Consider the following 10,116-nt stretch of genomic DNA (forward strand, 5'->3'; position numbering starts at 1 on the left):
TGTGGGGAGTGAGGTCGCAGGGCTGATCCGAGCTCAGTGCCAGCTCCTCCCATCTGCACTGGAGCCACGGGGCTCCGACCACGGCACTGGGGGCAGCAGGGCTGGCGGCAGCCGGACTAGGAGCAGCCACAGCTGGAGCAGGAGCAGGCGGGCACACAGCAGCACACGGGCTTGCAGCAGCACACGGGCACACAGCAGCTGGAGCCACAGCTGCCCTGGCTGCCCCCACAGGAGCCACAGCTGGCCTGGCTGCCCCCACAGGAGCCACAGCCCCCACAGGAGCCACAGCTGGAGGAGCAGGCGGGCACACAGCAGCACACGGGCTTGCAGCAGCACACGGGCACACAGCAGCTGGACTGGGAGCAGCAGGGTTTGCAGCAGCTGGACTTGCAGCAGCTGGACTGGGAGCAGCAGGGTTTGCAACAGCTGGACTGGGAGCAGCAGGGTTTGCAACAGCTGGACTGGCCACAGCTGGACTGGCAGCAGGCACTGGAGCCACAGCTGGAGGAGCAGGCGGGCACACAGCAGCACACGGGCTTGCAGCAGCACACGGGCACACAGCAGCTGGAGCCGCAGCCCCCACAGCTGGAGCCGCAGCCCCCGGAACAGCCAGAGCAGCCCATGGTTCTGGACGTGGAGGGGAGTGGTCGGAGGAGCAGGTGCAGAGGGTGGTGTCTGTGTGGCGCATCCCCCTGCTGGGCCCTTTATATGCCTGCCCCTTGCTCCTGAGAGGCACAGGCCACCTTCCTGGTGTCTATTTTTGTATGTCCCCAGGGAATTGCGTGTCATTTAAAATAATAGAAACACTGCCTGTCCCGTGACATTCTTCCTATTAAACATTGTTTCCCTCCCTAAGGTGTCATGGTGCATCCCCTTCCAGCTGTGGGGTCCCGGTGAGAGCCCAGCCTTGAGGTTTCTTGGTGAGTCCAGAGGTTCCCCCCTCCCTGGTGCTCTAATGCAGGGACCAGTGTTTCCTCCTTGCCATACCATAAGAGTCCTGCCCTGGTGGGCGGCGCCAGAGGTGGGGCGTGGGCCCCACCCAGGACTCCCCAGACTCAGCTCTGGAGGTGGGCATGGGGACAACTCTGGCCTCTACGTCCTCACTCTCTCCGTGTCTTCGGCTTTGGAGGTCCGAGTCCCTGCAGAAGTCCTTGCTCTGATGTCCCAGCCTCTCTGCTCCTCTCCCCGTTGTGCCCGCCGCTTCCACCGCCTACACAAGGAGCTGCGGGTCTCAGGGCGCTGCCCGTGCTGTGTGTGCTGAGACCGCCACGTGGACCAACCTCCCAGAGTCAGAGAGCACACAGGACCCGACTCCAGGGACGGCGCGGACATCCAGTTACGCTGAAACTGTTACAAGGAGATGTTGCAGTTTGTGTAAAGACGGATTTTACCATTTCTGATGGAGACCATTTCCAGGTGGTTAATAACATGTTAATACACACTTTCAAAATCCTCATGGTAGTAACAGAACATCAACTTCGATCTTGGGTCAGTGTAACTTTGCATTAACACTCAACCTTCAGAAAACTCTGCAAACAATATTGAAAATCGTAACTTTCCTTCTAGGATTAATTACTCTCACACTTAGTGTGAGTTGCTCACACCTTTCTAAAGTTAAACTCAGGGCCGGCCCTGTGGCACAGGGGTTAACGCCCTGGCCCCAAGTGTTGGCATCCCACATGGCCACTGGTTTGAGTCCCAGCTGCTCTTCTTCCAATCCAGCTCTCTGCTATGGCTGAGAAACCAGTAGAAGATGGCCCATGACCTTGTGCCCCTGCATCCACCAGGGAAACCCGGAAGATGCTGCTGGCTCCTGGCTTCGGATTAGCGCAGCTCAGGCTGTTGCAGCCTACTGGGGAGTGAACCAGTGGATGGAGACCTCTCTCTCTCTCTCTCTCTCTCATTTTCTGTTTCTGCCTCTCTCTGTAACTCTTTCAAATAAATAAAATAAATCTTTAAAAAAAAGAAAGTGAAAGGTAAACACTCGCTCCTGCCACGTCGTCCTGAGTTGCCATGGATGCACAGCCTGTGAGCACACACGTTCAGGAGCCCAACAGTCGTCCTTACAGCAGTGAAGGTGCTAAGGGCACACACGTTCCCTTTGCGCAGGTGTACTTAGCAACGACGCTGGATGACGTAAGACCCTGAGATACGCATGAGTACCACGCCGTCATCTGGATGATCTTAAGGTCAAATTGAGACCTCCATGTTCTAAGTAACGGCCAAGGACAAACCCACCTGGACAGCACACACAGACACTAGTGCGTGTTGGCAGCTTTGGAAAGATCTTCATGCTTGAAGGAAACACGTTTGGACACATCACCAAGGACACAGGCGAACCGAGCGAACCCAGCGGACCCACGGGCGGCAGGACTCACCCACTCTGGAAGCTGCTTGCCGGGCTTCCTGTGTCAGCACCACAAAGGCTGCACACACAGAGCTTGCTCTCATCCCTGTAAGCCCACTCTGTCTGGACAGCAGCCTGAACACAGCACAGCTCCCACATGGGGCAGAGCCTTGAAATGCACGCTCCGTAACCTGAATCCACTCAGACAGCTGTGGTGTAGCAAATTCAAAGTCTCGTCCTTTGAGGGTTCCTGGGATCCGACGGGGAACCTCAAAGTGGGAGACGCGGTTCGGAGTCCGTAGTTCATCCTGAGCACTTGAAGCAGGCTGCGGCCAGGTCTGATCAGAGGGAAGGGAATCTCTCACGCATGAGAAACAGAGATCACACAGACACCTTGTTTTTTCACGATTTATTTTATTTAGGTGAAGACAGAGTAACAGAGAGAGAGGTAGATAAAGAGAGACAGAGAGAAATAAGCAGAAGTCTCCACCCGCTGGTGCACTCCCCAGTGGCCTGCAACAGCTAGAGTTGCGAGTTTCCGAAGTCAGGAGCCGGGAGCTTCTTCAGGGTCTCCCATGTGGGTGCCAGAGGCCCAGACACGTGGGCCATCTTAAGTGCTTTGCCAAGTGAAAGCAGAGAACTGAGACAGGGAGTCCTGGGCGGGGTCAACCCTGCACCATTGGCCCCACCCACAAGGCAGCATTCTCAGGGCATAGCAAGGAGGAAACACTGGTCCCTACATTAAAGTCCCAGGCAGAGGGGAACATCTGGACTCAGCCAGAAACCTCAAGGCTGGGTGCTCACCGGGACCCCACAGCTGGGAGGGATGCACCGTGATGCCTTAGGGAGGGAAACAATGTTTAATAGGAACAATGTCACAGGTCAGGCAGTGTTTTTGTTATTTTAAATGACACGCAATTCCCTGGGGAACATACAAAAATAGTCACCAGGAAGGTGGCCTGTGCCTCTCAGGAGCAAGGGGCAGGCATATAAAGGGCCCAGCAGGGGGAGGAGCCACACAGACACCTCCCTCTGCACCTGCTCCTGCGACCACTCCCCTCCACCTCCAGAACCATGGGCTGCTCTGGCTGTTCCGGGGGCTGCGGCTCCAGCTGTGGGGGCTGCGGCTCCAGCTGCTGTGTGCCCGTGTGCTGCTGCAAGCCCGTGTGCTGCTGTGTGCCCGCCTGCTCCTGCTCCAGCTGTGGCTCCAGTGCCTGCTGCCAGTCCAGCTGCTGCAAACCCTGCTGCTCCCAGTCCAGCTGCTGCCAGTCCAGCTGTTGCAAACCCTGCTGCTCCCAGTCCAGCTGTTGCCAGTCCAGCTGTTGCAAACCCTGCTGTTGCCAGTCCAGCTGTTGCAAACCCTGCTGCTCGCAGTCCAGCTGTGGCCAGTCCAGCTGTTGCAAACCCTGCTGCTCCCAGTCCAGCTGTGGCCAGTCCAGGTGCTGCAAACCCTGCTGCTCCCAGTCCAGCTGCTGCAAGTCCAGCTGCTGCAAACCCTGCTGCTCCCAGTCCAGCTGCTGTGTGCCCGTGTGCTGCTGCAAGCCCGTGTGCTGCTGTGTGCCCACCTGCTCCTCCAGCTGTGGCTCCTGTGGGGGCTGTGGCTCCTGTGGGGGCAGCCAGGGCAGCTGTGGCTCCTGTGGGGGCAGCCAGGGCAGCTGTGGCTCCAGCTGCTGTGTGCCCGTGTGCTGCTGCAAGCCCGTGTGCTGCTGTGTGCCCGCCTGCTCCTGCTCCAGCTGTGGCTGCTCCTAGTCCGGCTGCCGCCAGCCCTGCTGCCCCCAGTGCCGTGGTCGGAGCCCCGTGGCTCCAGGGCAGATGGGAGGAGCTGGCACTGAGCTCAGATCAGCCCTGCGACCTCACTCCCCACACAGTGACAGAGGCTGCGTCCCCACCCCTGACCCCCTCCCCCCCGGTCCTCAGTTCCCAGCTGAGGGCAGCAGAGTCTCCCGACCGAGGTGCGTCCAGGGCTCTCAGCGTGGACTCGCGGCCTCTCCTGTTCTCAGTGAGCAATGCCTCTCATGAACTCCAGGGCCTCTCAGGGCCCCACCCTGCAGCCTCCCTGTGGTCACCCTGCACCCCGACACCCAAGCAGATCGATGGGCTGGAGACAGATGTTGCCTCCTACACCCCCAGGCTGAGACACTCTTGAGATAGAAGTCTCCTTGACCACTCAACAGGCCAGGTCTAGGGCACCCTTTGGCCCAGTGGGGACCTGTGCTCTCTGATGCTGTCTCTTGAACACGAGCTGTCCCCAGGGTCCTTCAATAAACTCGCTCCCCACACTGCTGCTGTCACGCACTGGTCTCATTGTCCTCTGAGTCCTGGAGTCCCCGAGCCTCTGTGCCTCCCCCTGCCCCTGAGGCTCCTGTCCTTGCTCACCCCCCACTGCCCTCTCTTCCTCTCCCTCCTCTAACCAGCACCTGGGCACCGGCCACATGGCCAGCTGCTCCCCAGACCTGCTAGCAGGACCAGCACTGCACCTGCTACAGAGATCTGGCCCTGTGACGTGTATAGAAACTGAGGCCAGCAAGGAGGGGGTTGGAAATTCAGTGAGTCAAAGGGTCGGCTGTGGCACAGCTGTTAAGACTGCACTGGGGGGGCCGGTGCTGTGGTGCAGGGGATAAAAGCCCTGGCCTGAAGTGCTGGCATCCCTTATTGGCGCCGTTCTTGTCCCGGCTGCACCTCTTCTGATATAACTCTCTGCTGTGGCGTGGTAAAGCAGTTTAGGATGCCCCAAGTGCTTGGGCCCCTGCACCCACGTGCAATACCCGGAAGAAGCCCCTGGCTCCTGGCTTCTGATAGGCACAGCTCTGGCCGTTGCGGCCACCTGGGAGTGAACCAGCAGGTGGAAGACCTCTCTCTGTCTCCATCTCTCTCTCTAACTCTGTCTTTCAATGAAATAAAATAAATCTTGAGACAAAAAAATCCTCAGTGTGGACCCTGCACCCCGTGTCAGAGCCGTCCGAGCGCCAGCTCAGCTTCCAATCCGCTCCGGCCACTCTGCGTGGGTGACGGCGCAGCCCTGGGCTCCTGCCCCCACACGGAGGCTGCATTCATTGCTGCTTCCTGGTTAGGCGGGGCCCAGCCCTGGATGTGGGCAGGGAGTCAGCGGACGGCAGACGTCTGTCTGTGTGTCTGTCTGTGTGCCTTTCAGATGAATAAAGAGGCAGCAGGAACGAGAAAGTGCTGCGCCAGAAGCAAGCAGCAGAGGCAGAGGAGCTCCCAGGGCGCAGGAGGCCCCGCGGCACTGCCTGGGCAGGGAGAGTCCAGAGTCCCCGCCTGTGTGGCTGCGCAGCCTCCTGGGCGCCCAGCAGGGTCTGCACGGGAGGTCCTCGCCTGCTTCCCCTCCTGAGCTGCTGCCGAGACCTGAGGGCCTGGAGGGTCCGTTCTGTGCTGTCCTCGAGGTCTCCCTCGGCCCCGGGGTCTCAGTTCAAGTAGCTGAAAGTCAAACAGAACACAGTTCATGGGTGCAGGACTGGGGGGTGTGGAGGGCACGGCCAAGAGTTGCAGGAGCTTTGCTCAGGGACCCGCGCAGGGGAGTTGGGGGCTGCCCCTCCTCTGGCTGCCTTGGCCATGACCGCGGCGTGGTGGCGGGTGTCCCGGAAGTGCACGGCTGAGTACTGCAGCCCGGGCGTCTCCAGCGGGGCAGCCGCGCCGTCCTCCTCGGAGCTGCAGGGCAGAGCTGGTGCTTCGCCTCCGTCCACCGCGGTGGCCCCGCTCTGCACCGCCCTGGCCGAGGCCCTCCTGCGGCTCTGCCCGTGCCTCTGCCCCTTCTCAGGACTCCCGGGATGTCCCGTGCAGACCCCTGGCCACCCATCCTCTCCCGCTATGCGGGTGGGCACCGTGCCCAGAAGAAGCTCACACACAGGGCTCAGCCTGGCCCGGCCCCGCGGCCGAGTCAGGACTGGGAGTGGGCGGTGCTTGGCTCCACCGCCAGCCCTCCCAGCGCCCACGGCTACACGGGCAGTCTTAGCCCCGCCGCCTTGGTGGCGGTGTGATGCACCTGCCTGCGTGGTCTGCACACTGCTCCCAGAATCCCTCACGCATACACGCAGGGTCTCTTCATGCCGTTTCCATGAAAGCGTTTTGTGTGCGTGGTGTGCACATGATGGAGTATGTAACGGTGCGTGCACTTGGATGTGTATACGGTGTGTATTCCTGTGTGTGAAGGGTGCAGAGTGGGTGTGTGGTCATGTACGTGTGTGGAGTGGGTGTGGCGTGTGCACCGTGTGCACGTGTATGGTGTGCGCACTCTCACATGTGGAGTGTGTGAGGATGCAACGTGGAGACTGTGTGTGAGCTCTGTGTGTCTCTGTACAGCGCATGTGCCAATACTGTGTGTCGTGTGTGCAGTGTGTGCTCCATGTGTGTGTGGCATGTGTGCTGTGTGATGTACTGTGTACTGACGGATGCACACAGGAAGTGCATAGTGTGTGTACAGTGTGTGTATGGAGTGTGTTTGCCGTGTGTACAGTGTATGATGTGTGTGCTGTGTTTATACAGTGTGTGTACAGTGTGCATACAGTGTGTGTATACTGTGTGTATAATGTGTGTGTACTGTGTGTATAATGTATGTACAGTGTGTGTATAATGTGTGTATACTGTGTGTACAGTGTGTGTATAATGTGATTGTAGTGTGTGTACAGTGTGTGTATAATGTGAGTGTACTCTGTGTATAGTGTGTGTATAATGTGTGTATACAGTGTGTGTATAATGTGTGTGTACTGTGTGCATACAGTGTGGGTATAATGTTGTGCGCCAGGTGTCTCCCCTATTTCCCTTGGTCCCATAGAGACCTGGAAAATCCTCCACCTTTTGTTCAATTTTGCTTTTTTAGAAAGATTTATTTTATTGATTTCAAAGACAGAGTTACAGAGAGAGGTAGAGGGAGGGAGTGAGGGCGAGAGAGAGAGAGCGAGAGATCTTCTATTGTCTGGTTCACTCCCCAGATGGCCGCAATGGCCGGTGGTGTGCCGAGCCAAAGCCAGGAGCCAGGAGCTTCCTACGGGTTCTCGCACACAGGTGCAGGGGCCCCAGGATTGGGCATCTTCCACTGCTTTCCCACAGCACAAAGGGAGCTGGATTGGAAGAGGAGCAGCCAGTGGTCGAACCGGTGCCTATCTGGGATGCCGGCGCTTCAGACCAGGGCTTTAACCCACTGCGCCACAAGCCCCGCCCCACCTGATTTTATATTTTCTCAGTGCCGTCGGCTGATGATCTAATGGCTGCAAAGGGATCCATGACGCTGGGCCGTGTCACCTCCACCCACACGGAGCTCCAGGGCCGTCTCACCTCCACCCACACGGAGCTCCCAGGCAGCTTTCTCAACCCTTAGCGCATCTCTCCCTTGTGAGGTTACCAGCATCTCCCGGGACCACGACCACACGGTGCCCACGTCCCTGCATCACGTCCTGCTCCTCACCCTCACGTCGCTCCCCTCCTCAAAGCTCGCAGGCCTCCGGGCTGCATCTGGGCCTTCCCTCTGCTAATCCCAAGCCCCGGGCTCAGCACCCAGGGAGCGTCTCTGTTCCCAGGAGGAGCTGCTGCCCGCTCCCTGCCTCTCCAGCCCCGCCCCCGCCCTGGCCCTGCTCCTGTGTCGCTCTGTGACCTGGGTGTGCAGGATCCCTCAGGCCTGGGATCCCGAGGCAGAGAGTGTGGGTCCAGCCGGCCCAGCCCCCACCAGCTGGCCGTGTGGCAGGAGCTCAGATGTTGGTGCAGGCGCTGATGGGCAGAGGAGGCACTGGGGTGAGGGAGGACAGGAGTCGGGGGCAGGGGGAGGCACAGAGGCTCAGGGACTCCAGGACTCAGAGGACAATGAGACCAGTGCCATGACTGCAGCAGTGTGGGGAGTGACATTCTTGAAGGACTGCGGGGTGCAGCTCGCGTTCCACAGTGAGAGAGCACAGAGATACCGGGACATGGGCCCCCATCCCCGCGGGCTTCTTAATGAACTCCCAGTATCCTGAGCCCGGGTGGGTTCTTGCCTAATGTCCACAGAAGAATTCTGAGCGCTGGCAGAAACGAACACGGCACGTGGCAGGTGTTTCAGCTTTTATTCCGTGGAGAAATGCACAGGAGAGGGAGGGCCCTGCTCAGAGGGGGGAATTCTGGATTCACCGGGCACCAGGAGCCTCGTGGAGGAGCGCAGGCCAGGAAGCGTGGGCGGGTGGGCCGAATGCCCGGCACCCGGGAGGCCCAGGGCAGCCAGCGCCTGCAATGGCAAAGGAGAAAAAAAAAAAAGCTGGGTCCACCATGTCCCAGGCCTTTATACTTTAATCCACTTCCAGAGGGGAGTGGTTCATTAGCCTGATGGGCAGGTGGGCACACAGGTTGTCAGGTCAGGGCCTGGGGTCACACAGTAGGGTGAAGGCCTGGTCTTCCAGCTCACAAACCTCATCAATTCTATCCCATATGGCTGCCTACAACAACAGGACTCAGAATTGGTCACAGAGGTGCACTACACCTGGCCTGTTCCTGTGGCCAAGGAAGCTTATATCTACAGGAGCACCCCTAGCTGGGTGGTGGGGGAGGCACCGTCTGCACCTGTCCAGGACTTCCCTGGTGTCGGGGTGCAGGGGGAACCCCAGGGAGGCTGCCTTCAGGGTGGGGCCCTGAGAGGCCCTGGAGTTGATGAGAGGCATCGCTCACTGAGAACAGGAGAGGCCGCGAGTCCACGGTGAGAGCCCTGGACTCTCCTCGGTCGGGAGACTCTGCTGCCCTCAGCTGGGGCCTGAAGACCCGAGGGAGGGGCTCAGGGGTGGGGACGCAGCTCCTGTCACTGTGTGGGGAGTGAGGTCGCAGGGCTGATCTGAGCTCAGTACCAGCTCCTCACACCTGCACTGCAGCCACGGGGCTCCGACCACGGCACTGGGGGCAGCAGGGCTGGCGGAAGCCGGACTAGGAGCAGCCACAGCTGGAGCAGGAGCAGGCGGGCACACAGCAGCACACGGGCTTGCAGCAGCACACGGGCACACAGCAGCTGGACTGGGAGCAGCAGGGTTTGCAACAGCTGGACTGGCCACAGCTGGACTGCGAGCAGCAGGGTTTGCAACAGCTGCACTGGCAACAGCTGGACTGGCCACAGCTGGACTGGGAGCAGCAGGGTTTGCAGCACCTGGACTGGTAACAGCTGGACTGGGAGCAGCAGGGTTTGCAACAGCTGGACTGGCCACAACTGGACTGGGAGCAGCAGGGTTTGCTGCAGCTGGACTGGCAGCAGGCACTGGAGCCACAGCTGGAGGAGCAGGCGGGCACACAGCAGCACACGGGCTTGCAGCAGCACACGGGCACACAGCAGCTGGAGCCGCAGCCCCCACAGCTGGAGCCGCAGCCCCCGGAACAGCCAGAGCAGCCCATGGTTCTGGACGTGGAGGGGAGTGGTCGGAGGAGCAGGTGCAGAGGGTGGTGTCTGTGTGGCGCATCCCCCTGCTGGGCCCTTTATATGCCTGCCCCTTGCTCCTGAGAGGCACAGGCCACCTTCCTGGTGTCTATTTTTGTATGTCCCCAGGGAATTGCGTGTCATTTAAAATAATAGAAACACTGCCTGTCCCGTGACATTCTTCCTATTAAACATTGTTTCCCTCCCTAAGGTGTCATGGTGCATCCCCTTCCAGCTGTGGGGTCCCGGTGAGAGCCCAGCCTTGAGGTTTCTTGGTGAGTCCAGAGGTTCCCCCCTCCCTGGTGCTCTAATGCAGGGACCAGTGTTTCCTCCTTGCCATACCATAAGAGTCCTGCCCTGGTGGGCGGCGCCAGAGGTGGGGCGTGGGCCCCAC

At 59.6% G+C, this 10,116-nt stretch overlaps 1 long non-coding RNA gene across 1 annotated transcript; it reads right to left on the reverse strand.

Annotated features, from left to right (window-relative positions):
* Positions 1–8,380: 8,380 nt before the first annotated feature.
* LOC138846824 (uncharacterized) lies at positions 8,381–9,753 on the reverse strand. The gene is made up of 2 exons (XR_011384341.1): positions 9,179–9,753; positions 8,381–8,555 (listed from the first exon to the last, which is right to left on the reverse strand). It is a non-coding gene; the product is annotated as an uncharacterized lncRNA (long non-coding RNA).
* Positions 9,754–10,116: the final 363 nt, after the last annotated feature.

The sequence above is a fragment of the Oryctolagus cuniculus genome, chromosome 1 (assembly GCF_964237555.1).
Source record: "Oryctolagus cuniculus chromosome 1, mOryCun1.1, whole genome shotgun sequence".
NCBI classification, from domain to species: Eukaryota; Metazoa; Chordata; class Mammalia; order Lagomorpha; family Leporidae; genus Oryctolagus; species Oryctolagus cuniculus.